The following is a 12,526-nucleotide window of genomic DNA, read 5'->3' on the forward strand; positions in this document are numbered from 1 at the left end:
GGAATGGCGTTGCCGTTAATATATACGGGGTAACTTCTCATTTTTTTTCGTGTGAATGGCACGAGGGAACATTTTTTTGGTAGAAATATTTAGGCCCTGGTGACGAAGGTATAACGTCAGTGTCGTTGCCGCCTTTTGTAGTTCCGCACAAACTTGGGGACAGGTCACGCTTGATGCCCAAATACAGATATTATCGGCCTATAATTAGATCTTAACAGATTGTGGCAATGAGTCAACCAGGCCGATGAGAGCAAGGTTGAAAAGAGTTAGGCTCAGCACTCCACCCTGTGGGACTCCACGCGAATTTAGGTGCAGAGAGGTTGGTCCGCCTTCAGTCTGGACAAAACACGACCTCTTTGCCAAATAGCTGCGTATCCAGCTGAACATGCCGCCTCTAATCTCAGCAGCTTCTAGTGCGTCCAAAATGTCCTGATGTGTTACGTTGTCGTAGGCACCGTTGATGTCCAAGAACAGTGGCACTGTTAGTCTTTTCAAATTTTTTTGTGTGCTGGGCGGATGCTACAAGGTCAACCACATTGTCGTTGGAAGAGCGGCCACGTCGAAACCCAGACATAAATCCAGGGTAGATTTGGTATCGCTCCAGGTACCATTCCACGCGTGTTAACAACATTCTTTCCATGACTTTCCCGGCATTGCTGGAGGGTGCAATCGGGCGGTATGCTGAAATGTCGAGTGGTGATTTTCCTGGTTTAAGGAGTGGAACTAGACTACTGGTCTTCCATGCATTAGGAACTATGCCGCCACCCATGACTTGTTGTATGCATCCACAGGAACCCGTCGAGCCTCTTGGCCCAAGTTGGCGAGTTCGGAGTGTGTCACTATTCATGCCACCTATAAGTCCTGAAAAGCGAGTCAGTAAATTACAAGACAAAAATTTCCATTCTCGCTCGTCACAGCGATGGTCAGTGTTGCTGTTTCGCTTGAATCCTGCATTACTACAAGCACTGTCTTGCCTAAAACCACAAGGACGTTTGTAGCTGAAGGCGCAACCCACAGGAAGTGGTGGCACATCACTTCTTTTGTCTTTTCTTAATTGTGCAATAAAGGGCGGCTGAAAAATGTAAACCGAGCGAAGAGGGCAGACCAAGCCTATAGTATATTTTTTCAGCCTCACTGCTGTGCACAATCTGAAAGGCAAAGTTGCTAATATCTAATTCTTCCGGCGCTGCATAAGCTAGATCACTAGCTTTTGTGGGAGGATGATGGGTGCAGGCGTTAAGTGGATGCAGCTAGCACAGGACAGGGTTAATGGGAGAGGCCTTCACCCTGCAGTGGCTATAGTCTGGCTAATGATGTAGGGTCTTGATGTCTTGATGGCGCATAACGGAGCCATTCGGCTATAGAAAGGTGTATTTGCGATTCTGTGGCCTGCGCAAAATTACTCGTCAGCGTTTCTGAAAAACAAATGAAAAAAAATGAATGAGTCGCCAAAAACAAGGCTACATTGATTCGCTTGGGGAAGAGGGTTAAAGTAGATAAGAGAAATCCGCATGCCTTGTGCTGAACAACGGCCTCATCCCGCTGCGTTAAAATAGGCAAAGCAGAAAACCAGCAGAGTGATAGCATGCTAGGAAAAGCCTATGCTAGCAATATCAAAAAATGTACTGCTTGTGTTTCTTACATAGGAAATGCATTCAGTGCTTCAAGCCTATGCATCATTAACTGACAGCTTAGAAAGCATGGCATGCTGAAATGCGGATGTGCGTATGCATGCTACACATGAGAGATATATAAATAGCACACCTGTGAGGACTTGGAGCAGGTATAGCCCAATGAATGGCCTTTTTCCTTTTCTCCCAGTTAGAGAAAAGTCCAGGGCCAACGTGTCGCACATGCATCTGCGCATAATTTTGCGGACAGAATCTTGAACAGATGTCTCAACGACTGGAGATAAATGGGCCATCTAGAAAAAAAAAGACATCCACATAAAATTTTATGCACTTGTACTTGCAAAGAAAAAAAATACCGACGATTACGTTACTTCCTAATGCGAAATTTGAGCGCAGCAAATAAGCTGTTTCACCTTTTCGATAGATTGAGGCAAAGAAATCGAGCAACACATGTATGCGCTATCACAGAACGTAAAGTAACGTAATCGTCGGCGCTATCACAGAACGTAAAGTAACGTAATCGTCGGCGCGTCGACAACTGCGCGTCGGCGCTATCACAGAACGTAAAGTAACGTAATCGTCGGCGCGTCGACAACTGCGCGTCGGCAACCGGCGCGTCGGCAACTGAAGAGCACCCTATCCGCCACACAAGAACAGGGGGGGGGGACCCTTTCCTCCTCTTTCTTCATGGCGGCGACGGTGTTCTATGCAGTCACGTTATCTTGACTCTCTAGCGGCGTCAGCGGCATCCAGCGGTATCAGTCGGTCGCTGCTAGCGCTGGGGGGATGAAAGGGGGGCGGAGCTGGTTACGAGGCCGACGCCGACGACGACGCGAAACCCAGGAACGGACGCCAAAGAGCTGCGCTCTAAAAATTTAACTTACGAGGTCTGTCCTATTTTTTGGAGTCATGAAGCTGCCATTCCAGTTCTTCAAGGCTCTGATGGGTTGACAGAGGAAGTAGTTCAAGGATGGCACTGCTGACAGGTTCTGCACCTGGTAGCTTATTTTGAGTGATGGCTTGCTCCGTCCTCTGCATGGCTTTTTCTAGACAATCTACCTGAGCTCTTATGCCCTTCAGCTCCTTGAGCAACATTCCAATCATGGCTAAAATAAAGAACATCAAAGTAACCTGATCAAGCTAAAACATTTCACTGTATTGGTTTTAATCTTATGTAAGCAGTAACCTAAGTAGTGTCTTCATTATTTCTGCAAGCAAAGCAATCCACCTACGAAATTGTAGTAACAGTTAAATAAAGGATTCTGGTCATTTCTTTCTTTAACCGATGTTCTGCAAAGGGCATAACTTAAGGTGCATGAATAACACTTTGCATATCCAATACAAGAACACCACGCAGAAACATGCGCACGTATCTTCAGTGGATCTTTAAAAGAGCCAGAGTACTGGTGCTGCAATCAAAAGTATAAGAAATGCAAATATAAAACAAATGCTTCAACAGTCAGACTTAATAATGATGAATTAGACATATTATGCAAATATTTTAATGTTAACATAAGTACGTTTTCCCAAAAAGTATTGTCTAAATTTAAGAGATCTAATATTACCGTGACCATATTTGCCTGTTAGCGCACCGAAATAAATTAAGACGTCTCGCACTTTGAAGACTTACTATTTACGTTCCAATCCTACTTTTGCTAGAGCTCCACATGTAGCTGCAAAATGTTTAAGTAAATGAATAGAATTAAATAAGATTAACTTATGGCAATCACCAATATGTGATCATGTCGCTGCTACAACTGAGGAGACCAACTTTTCCATGCTAAACTGTAACACCATGGTTGGATGCAACCTAAGTGCAGTGAAGCTCCGCCCACATTCGGGATGCCCACTCTGAATTCCGCTGTAAGAGAAAGTAGTCCGTTTTAAAAGCTTTTGTTACCTTAACAAGAAGCTAATCACCAGACGAAATGATAAGACCAAGATTTTTAATGCTCAAGCTCGTTTGATAAAGTAAAACACTAAAAGCTGATTTCATTTATTGTTCTGATTGGTCAGCACAGTAATATAGAGAATGTGAACCATGGCCCAGTATTACCAACTTCATTTTTAAGTTGTATCCTACTACGGTAAGATCACAGAAGTGGCTGGCACCTGCATATGACACCAACAGATGCGTAACCATGGTTAAACACATTCAGTAAGGCACTGTCAGAGCAACACCGTCTATAAAATGCATAATGTAATGTAATAAATGTAATGGGACATTCGCATGATCATGCAACCTGCACCTTCCCTTTGTCATAGCACACATGGCGGTCTGCTCTCGTCTGTCTTTACGCTCCACTTATGAAATTAAGAATCAACTATAGCCCTTCTACAAACTTTGCAGAATTAAAAATGCACCAGACTTTTCACAGATTGTTCATGAAGTTGGACAAACTCTTGAGACCTGCAACTCATGTCGCAAGCGTAATAATTGAATCGAAAGGCTGGCAGCAGCCCCTACCATTCTGGTAAACCTTCTTATTTTCAGCAAAATAATTGCAGTTATCTAAAGCCACTTCCTGGCTAGGTGAGGCTGCTTGTATCTGGGAATCCTGTGAGGCAAGTGGCTGGCGCTTGAACCTTGATGATTTCACAATTTTTGGCGGTGCTGGTCTTGAAACAAGCTTCGCAATTTTTTTGTGAACAATTAAAGCACTCTCCTCGTAGAGGGATAACTAGAGGCTCATCAGGAAAGGCGATTCTCTCTTCATCTGAAAACTCTAGGCGTGATGGCGGCCACCTCTTTCGCCTTTGTTGAATTACTTCAGCATCTGAGGCCAGACCTGACGTAAATTCTGCCTGTTGCTCTTTTAGCCTTGTACTTTGATAGCTGCCTAAAAAGAGTGAATGTAATATTTATTGCCCAAAAAGAAATGGAATGCAAAGCACTAGTTTTAAAGAGACAAACAAATATGTATAGAGCTGTTGAACACTGAGTGGTGAAAGAAATAACAGTACAGTATAAAAACGACATGGCAAAATTAATATGTTTAGTATAATCATCTACTTAATATTTGCCACCTCCTCTAGTTTCGACACAAAAGCCAACAGTTCTGGTACTAAGACTATAAAATTGCAGATACCTTAATTATAAAGTTCAACGAAGATAATTTTGAAGCCAAAAGTTTACATAATAATACTGCCAAAAATTTACTATCATACTGATAGTATATGAAGATAAGCTACCAACTTGAACTTGTTTTTTAGAAACTTGGGCAAGAAGCTTACCACATGACCACAACACTCGACATCCGTAGCTTTTCCAGTCGCTTGATGGCGGTTGTTGCTCTTTGATGGCAGCAGTTATCTTTGCGGTGCTCTTGAACGGTGGCCACCTGTGTTTTCCGAAATCCACGAAGTGGGAACGACAGAAACTGCATCTTCATCTTCTAAAAGAACGATGCTGTATGTCTTCCCCCCAGAAATTATAAAATAAAGAAAACTGAATTAATGCGATGGAATCCTAGCTATGATGGGTGCCGTTTGATGAAGGTCAAATGTGAAAAACAAGCCCTCTGCTATGATGCCTCTTTGCCGCCTTTAAACTCGCGTCAATGGGTAAATTACTGTACTTTACCTTTCCTGATAGGCAAGTTTTACATTTTACGAAATCAACCAGTGATCCCTGAAAATATTGCCTTTCCCATTACTCTGCAATGCAACTGCTACCCTTGTACTGCAGGTAATGATAAGGTGAAATGAGAGGTTTAACATTCCGAAGCTGCACATGGATTTTTAGGACACAAAAACGGAAGGCTGCCAATTAATTTTTGTCCACTTAGGGTTCTTTTAATACGCACTGACGTCACACAGAACACGCATTTTCACTGCGTCCAAAGGTAGCCACTCTGGCAAGGATTCAATCTCATGACCTTGAGAAGAGCAGGTCGAATTAAATGAGCAGTTTAAATGGCCAAGTATACGAGCATAGGCTGTACTTGACTAATTTAGTCCATTTCAGTGGACCAAACAATGGCATGTGTGCAATAGAGGAAACACTGCATAATTATCTTCTCCACTTGGCAAGCACATGCATTTGTTTCTAATTTCATCAACAGGCCACACAGAAAGACCTTGTGAAAGGTCTTTAGCAGCAAAAACCAGGAGCTCTGAAGACGGCAATGGATGCGAATACAAGTAAGTCAAGTTGTAAAATAGTGCCCGCAGATGCTGGCCCCTGGCACCGATCGCAACATATTAGTTACTAATACAATGTGACCTTTTTTAAGCTGGAAACAATCATCCAGCCTGCCAAGCTTTAGCACAGTTCCTTCGAACTCTAGCAAAGAGCTTGCCTTGAAATCCTGGCGGCACAGGTTCATTAGAGTGCTCTCCTGACAGCCTTGGGTATGAATTGAGAGGGCCTACGGAAACATTACAAAGAAAGCGTTTCTCTCTGAGGCGCTTGATAACCTGCTGAAGAGCTCTTGCCTTCGTCCTTACTAGGGTCTGCAGTTTATGAAAAAAACTTTTCAAAAACGAAGGCTGGAAAGTCATCAAGAGGGCCAAATCTTCTGGCATCGTCAGCTAGGTGCAACAATGAGTGCACGTTATAGACATAAATCCCCTTTCCATATAGGGAGCCAGCCCCCGCTACAAACTCTTGAAGAAGGTGTCCGCCAAGTCCAAGTTGTGCACTGCGCAATCTGGACATGCAAGGATAGCAATAGCAGCACTAAGCTTCATAAAAAGGTCGTAAAACTTCCTTTCCAAATTTCCTTTGAGCACAAGTGGTCCGTAGTAGAGTAGAAAGTTCCTAAACTCAACCGCTTTCCACTGCTCCAAAAATTGCAGTAATCGTGGCCTGCGCTTCATTTCACTTGGAACTCACAAACAAAAACTAGCAAGCATCGTGGATACATGAAGCTTTGATTGTGACGACATTTTTGAGGCTGATGGCTTTTTAGATGTCCAATAACAGACCAGCAGTTTCTTCATTACCCCCAAACAAACCAGGTGCATATAGTCTAGTGGGAACTGTGTGACCATCCCAACACCGTAACACAGCAGTGGAGACTCGCTATGGTAGGGATGTTTTTGGGCAAAGCTCCTGAAATCTTCATCACTGCGCAAGGGGCTGTCATGAAAAAAATGATTTTCCTGTAAAGTGCAGAGTACGCACCCTTTTGAGTGCACTTTAACATCCACAACAGGCTGTATGACCCTTAATGCATTTGATGTAAGCCCTTGCTAGGGCATCACACACAAATGCATGGATTTTCACAGCATAGACCTTGCCATTGTACAAAGGCCCTCCTCAAGCAGCTTCCTCATTACGGAGACAAAATCGTTTAAGTATGAGGTCACATCTCCAGGCTTGCTGTCGCCCTCATAGAGAGAAGCAACAAATGGAGAAGATTGTGAACTTTCCTTTACAATCACGAGAATCGACAGAATTGCTTCCTCGGGCTGCGGGAGAGCGAAAGGCCGTCAACGCTCGCAATGAGTGACAATGTCCGACAACCTGCAGGAACATATGCAACATGTTCTTCCAGATAACGAGAAATTCCAAAATAGTGGTAATGACCATCGGTCATCACTGCTGGACAGTATGCCTCTGCGTCTTTAACAATGTTCTAGCATCTGTGGGTAACTCTGGATAGTATGGCTTCAGTACTTTAAGCAGGGAATTTAGGTGTGAAGCAGGCAATTGACTATTGATAGCCCATACACGCAGGTCATACTCTAGACATTGAGTAGCGTCACCAGACTCATGTGTCATCCTCTCTTCATACTCCACAACTCGTCATCCTCATAAATCTGCGACAAGTCTGACGTTGCACTTCCTATGTCAGAAATGCTTCTAGAGGTGCAAAATCTGACAAGTTGGAACTGTGGCTTTCATCTGCGTCCTCGGCTGGCGCTGATAAAGAGGATAAAGCAACATTATGCGACGAAAAGACGTCTTGATCCTGCTCTGCTCATGTTGCGTACAATTTGCTGTCACCACCCTTATCAACAACTGCGAAACAATTTTCCAGTTCGCCGTGTATATCCTCTACTATTCTTCAGCGTCATTGCCGAATGGACACTTCACTTAGCGAACTCTTCACTCTCTTCATGATACAGCGAATGTAGCCTTTATAAAACAATCACGAAGGGCCTGGGTAACTTATGTACACTACTGGTTTTGTGCCAACCAACACGTGTCACAGCCCAACAATGAAAGTGAGGAAATCACTTACCACTGAGGTGATCCTCTGGGCAAGCCTGCGGCATTTCAGCTGAATTCCAGAGAAACTACAAAAAACACAGCAGCACAGGCACATCGACCCCAAAAAAATACACAAGAACAACAAAAAACGTGGACTTTTACACGACTGCCCCTGAGAAGCATGTTTTCAGATGAGCGCACGTCGCAGGACTGGCTCTCTGCGTGGCCGCGATTTGGATTTGTGATGGTGGTCTCCATGGCCATTAGACTGCGGGGCGTCAGTGAAACCAGAAGTCAATTTTTTCGGCAGTTTTAATTTAGTCTGCCTGTTTGATTGAAAAACAGAGTTCAGCTGTTTAGAAATATTGTCGATAGAGGTATATTTTTCTTCATCGGTGTCACAAAGTACACTTGCACTGCTCACCAGCTGTATTCACACCACATGCAAGCTTGCATTCCAAGTAAAAAAATAATTATAATTAATATTGTAGCGGTGAGCAGAAGCGATCTAGTACAGGCTTTTCTATTTGGGCTTCAGAAATAGCTTGAATAGCAAACAACTAACCTATAACATAAATATTATAGGAATGCCATCGTATGTGGCTCAACATTTATTTATCATTTGACAATATTGCTGCAATGTGGAAAGACCACTTTAGAGCAGTATTATCAGAATGTTACTTGGTAACATTGCAGCAACTTTATCTAATGTTGAAGAAAGTTTTAAGTTTTTGCATTATGTTTCAGAAATGTCGTCCAATGTTGGCGCAACATAGTAGTACATTGACAATGTTGTTGCAAAGTTGCAGTAACATACTGTTATACTACGGCCCCGGGTGAAAATTTTCTGCTGGTTTCCTGCTGGTTTACTACTGGTTTCAGTACTGCTGGCTTATTAGCACATTCACAGCACCTACTAGGACCAGTAGGTGTTGGAACCAGTAGCTGAGACCAGTAACTACTGGTTCCAGCAGAGGGTTGCAGAAAGTCTGCCGACTTGTTACTTGTCGACATGGAGAACGTCTCCAAACGGGAAGCTTGCGCCTGCATGAACTCAAATTCATGTTCTGGTACACTTTTCAGCATATTTCGAGCGAAGTATGAAATCATGACTGCTATCCTGGCTGCTTTATTCTAAAGATTAAACCTGCTTATCGCGTGGCTTGGCATCTTTGTGCTACACTGACAGAGCCCACATCGATCTTGTTCTAGCACAGTCACACATTTTCATACTTTAATCGGCTTGCGTAGCTTTGACCAATACAACCATCAAAAAAGAATCTTCACAGTTTTTCAAAATTTCATCTGCATGCGCAGCTTGGTTTTCAAGAAATCTTGAATTTTTTCAGTAAGGATCCTTGTCAAGTTCTTCTCGGTTTCCTCAATGTTGACGGAATTCTGTAGGCCCCAGTGCTTGAGTGTTTCTAAAAAGAGAGAAAAGTCAATTTCAAGCATAAAAAATACTAGCTGTTGCCGCAACTAGACTCCAATTATGCGGCCGGAGCTTGGCAGTCAGCCACGAATTAGATTTATGGCACACAAACTACAACCATGCACGTATATGCACATGGCTTGTCAGCTTTGGCAAAGCCATCAAGTCAAGCTGTCCTGTATTCCATATGCCACAGTGTTGTTTCATGTCCACCGGAATATTGTACGAGCACAGCCACCTGAATGTGACCCATTCAAATTTATCTGCATGCAGAGGCTTGGGGTGAAGAGGTATATGATTTTGGTAATTCCTATATGACTAAGTACAAGGAAATGTGTGCTATCCTAATATATATAATCAGATCCTTGGCAACATGCTATGCCAAAAGCTAGTTCGTGCTACTGCATTTTTATTCAACTGCCCTGCTGCGAAAAGATAACTTACGGCATGCAACAGTACAGGCAACAGAAAGCATTCATGCCAGCTGTATCTGACACGACAACAAGTTTCTCAAGCGTCAGGAGTTGTTTTGGCAGCTCCCCCAACGCTCTCTTCTTAGAACAAGCCGTCCCAGTGACACTCCTTGTAATAAGGACATCGTTTCCCCATATCGCTTGTGCCGTGTCCTTAACAACCAAAGTTGTTTTTTTTTTGTTTTTAAGTATTTTTTCAGCACATATGCCGCTTATAACAACTCATTTCGTCAAATGGAACTGTGAAAAGAGGAAAATAATGGGGGAATTTTAATAACACCTTGTTTGAGGTCGTGAAAAAAAAGCACCCAAATAAATAAAAGAAGTACACTGTGGTAGCAGATGCCTTCAACATGCATATGAATGAATTCAAGAACAGAAAATGCCGAGGATCAATAACTGTACTGTAAGCAACAATGAAACATGAAAACTACTGCATGTTACTTCTGGTAAGTGTACAGCAAAACTAAGAAACTGTTTGGCCAATGTCATTTCACACCATCATTAGGACATAGCCCATGAATAATATGCGCTCCTTGCAACTGCAACACATAAAAAGGGTGAATGTGTTCGGTTCATGCTCGTGTTCATCTTTGCCTAACAGGCACGAACTCAAATTGCAAACTTGAGCATGCCTGGAAAGGCCCTTGCTTTTGTAAAATAAAAATGATAACCATTCTGCGGACAACAGGCATTGGGAGTCAGCGGCATTATTCAAGACTCACTGAGTATGTGCCAACAGATTAAACGCTAAGCATGAAAAGTGGCTGACTTACTTAACCTAGTAGCGTAGTATTACTCACGGAACCGTCTTCCATATAAGTGAAATCTCGAGTTGGAGCTACAAGTGAGGGAAAAATAAGAATCCTTGTCTGACATACACAAAACGAAGTTTATAATGTTAGCGGTGATATCAGTCTACTGCTCACCTGGAGGTGTAAGGAAGTGCTGCTACTGCTCTCTAGAATTTCTGTTGCCCTCCTCTGCTTCTGTATCAGCAGATAAGCATGGTGCTGCACACCTTTAAGGAATATTAAAATACGTGATCTGAGAGCCTACATTGGTTTAGCTGAAAACAAATTTACTCTCAATGAAAATAGAACTGTTACTTACAGGGAGCACGTTTGCTGGGGCCCCTGTTGAGTATCTGCAATGCTGCTAAAGTTAGAAAGATATACTGATAACTGTAGCTCCAGTTTTAAAATGCAAGCAATTACATAAAGAACCAAAGTACTTACGCCCAACCAAGCCTTCCGTGGCAGCCGTCACAGAAAGTGCGGCTACAAAAATGGGTTTGGTGCAACAGTAAATGTTATGAACAGGTTTCATCCATATCACTGCTTGCTGCCAGAAACCTCAAGCCCGTTAGATTTGCACACTTTGCACTGCGCAGCAAGTTCACCAGGTACAGCCAAAACTCTCATAGCATTTGCTTAGCACATACTATTAGGCAAGTCGTTTTGACAAAAAAAAGAAAAAGTGTACTGTGCGATGTCAGTGCACGTTAAAGAACCCCAGGTGGTCGAAATTTCCGGAGCCCTCCACTACGGCGTCTCTCATAGCCTTAGTCGCTTTGGGACGTTAAACCCCATAAACCAACCAACCAAAAAAAGAAAAAAAAATGACTTCATGACGCAGCGGAGAAAGTGTTGTATCACGGCACCTTTGATGTAACCCATGCATAGTTTCCAAAGCATCACATGAAGGGCCAACAGGAAACAAACGTGTTGTCATGCCATGACTGTAAGCCTTATCTTGTTGTTGTTCGACTGTATAGGATAAGCAATAATGAACAAATTTAAGAAAAGCACATCATCTGTCATGTTGAATCATCTTTCGTGCATGGTCAGCAAAGACATTAGTGCAAAGCAAAAAGCATTCTTACGTTCAAAAATTTTGCTTTCCAGGCACCTTTCCAGGCTTGAAACTAGCGCTTTCAAAAACACGTTGTCATCTTGTAGTTCCTGGGCGCGAGATTTCAGTAATCTATTTCTTTCTTGAGCTCGCCTTCTTGCAGCTCCTGGGAACGTCCTTTCCAGGCTTCCTTCTGCTTTTTAATTTTTATTAGCTCGCTCTTGGCACATAGTTCATCACTGTCTGATGATGTGCTCACAGATGAATATCTCTTCCTTGGATGAAACTGCATTATGTAACGTTTAGGAGAGGTTTTGATGTCATGTCAGTACTTTTTTTGTAACACAAAGTCCTAAATTCTAAAGAAAGACAACCCCAGAAGAATGGCCTGAGGGGCGAGTTGGTGCATGATGAAATGAACGGCGACGCAACAAGGACGCTAACAAGAAAGGGGACACCACATGCGCATGTGGTGTCCCCTTTCTTGTTAGCGTCCTTGTTGCGCCGCCGTTCATATCTTCAAAGACAACCACTCTTACCTGGGCTCCAGGTTTCTGCAGAGACTGCGCGTTGTTGGCACAACTTCCAGAATTTTTTTATCTCCTCATAAATAACTTTCTTCGCGTTGCCTTATTCGTTCTTTTGTCTCTGAAAGAACAGGAAAGCACGGAAAACAATTTAAACGCGGCAATCCCGAAAGTTTCAGCTCTTTTTTTTCGCTTGCGACTCCTCGTCGTCATCTCTTCCTTCTTGCAATGAACCGCGTATCTTCGGGATTATTACCCTCTTTGTCCCCATTTTGTCGTGTACGTCGTTTTCGCTCTCTGTAAGAAATGAGCATTTATGAATTGACACTATAACATTAAAGAGGGCATACACATACCTGCCAGACACAAAACTTGAGTGTCCGCTGTTTGGGTCGTGAACAGGGTCCCACCAATAAGCAGAATATACGGCGCGGTTGTCGTAGTCATTA

At 43.0% G+C, this 12,526-nt stretch overlaps 3 pseudogenes; all 3 read right to left on the bottom strand.

Annotated features, from left to right (window-relative positions):
* Positions 1 to 1,296: 1,296 nt before the first annotated feature.
* Positions 1,297 to 2,735, bottom strand: LOC149338355 (uncharacterized; annotated as a pseudogene).
* A 2,859-nt stretch (positions 2,736 to 5,594) lies between these two features.
* Positions 5,595 to 7,699, bottom strand: LOC149338356 (uncharacterized; annotated as a pseudogene).
* A 1,385-nt stretch (positions 7,700 to 9,084) lies between these two features.
* LOC149338357 (uncharacterized) lies at positions 9,085 to 11,842 on the bottom strand (annotated as a pseudogene).
* Between the last annotated feature and the right edge of the window lie 684 nt (positions 11,843 to 12,526).

Source organism: Amblyomma mixtum, chromosome 6, assembly GCF_055824585.1.
Source record: "Amblyomma mixtum isolate Tamu chromosome 6, ASM5582458v1, whole genome shotgun sequence".
Classification (NCBI taxonomy): Eukaryota; Metazoa; Arthropoda; class Arachnida; order Ixodida; family Ixodidae; genus Amblyomma; species Amblyomma mixtum.